The 1,201-nt window shown below is 44.5% G+C and overlaps 1 pseudogene; it reads left to right on the plus strand.

The window, feature by feature from the left end:
* Positions 1–463: 463 nt before the first annotated feature.
* Positions 464–943, plus strand: LOC142454683 (small ribosomal subunit protein uS15 pseudogene; annotated as a pseudogene).
* Positions 944–1,201: the final 258 nt, after the last annotated feature.

Genomic DNA, 1,201 nt, shown 5'->3' on the forward strand with positions numbered 1-1,201 from the left:
ATAGAAGTTCCAGAACATTCATCGTGTTCATGGATAACTTGTAGATCAAGAGGCAGCTGTGCAAACAGAACAAGGTAATGTTGCATGGCTTAAAATCAGGAAAGATGTGTGTAAGAGTTGCGTCCTCTCTCCTTACTTATTCAAACTCTGTGCTGAACAAATTATCCGAGAAGCTGGATTATATGAAGATGAATGTGGCATCAGGATTGGAGGAAGGTTTGTCCACAACCTGCAATAGGCAGATGACACAACCCTGCTTGCTTCAAGTGAGAAGAACTTGAAACACTTGCCATGAGGATCAAAGATTTCAGCCTTCAGAATGGATTATGACGCCATTATCATAATCCATTGTAAAGAAAACCAGTTCATACATAATCCACAATGTAAAGAAAACCAAAATCCAACCTACAGTATTCCTCCCTCAACCCCCCCCCCCTTTTTTCCATTGCTGACCACTGCCATCATGGGTCGCATCCATGCTCCTGGGAAGGACCTGCCCCACTTAGCTCTGCCCTATCATCGCAGTGCCCTCACCTGGCAGAAGTTGATGGACGACAATGACGGGAAGGAGCAGGGCTACATACTGGCCAAGAAGGGCCTGACTCCTTCCCAAATGGGTATGATCCTAAGAGATTCACATGACATCGCACAGGTGCGTTTTGTAACAGGCAATAAAATCCCGAGGATCCTGAAGTCTACAGGACTTGCTCTGGTCTTCCTGAGGACCTCTACCACGTGGTTGTGAAGGAGGTTGTTATTTGGAAGCATCTAGAGAGGAACAGAAAGGATAAGGACGCCAAATTCCAGCTGATTGTGGTCGAGAGCCAAATTAATTGAGTCTCTCAATATTACGAGACAGAGACTTCTCCCTCCTCATTAGAAGTATGAACCATCCACAGCCTCTACCTGGTTGCATACATTTGTGTGTGAACTTGAGCAATAAAATCACTGCTTAACTAGAAAAAAAGAAAATCAAACTCCTTAGAACTGGACTAATAGGTAACATCAAGATACATGGAGAAAAGGTTGAGGTTGTGAAGGATTCTGTCTTGTTTGGATCCACCATCAATGCTCACCGAAGCAGCAGTCAAGCGATCAAAGGAAGAGTTGCATTGGGTAAATCTGCTGCGCAAGACCTCTTTAGAGCATTGAAAAGACAATACCCAAGTCATGGTGTTCTCCATTGCCTCAGGCCTGTGAA

Source organism: Tenrec ecaudatus, chromosome 8 (genome assembly GCF_050624435.1).
Source record: "Tenrec ecaudatus isolate mTenEca1 chromosome 8, mTenEca1.hap1, whole genome shotgun sequence".
NCBI classification, from domain to species: domain Eukaryota; kingdom Metazoa; phylum Chordata; class Mammalia; order Afrosoricida; family Tenrecidae; genus Tenrec; species Tenrec ecaudatus.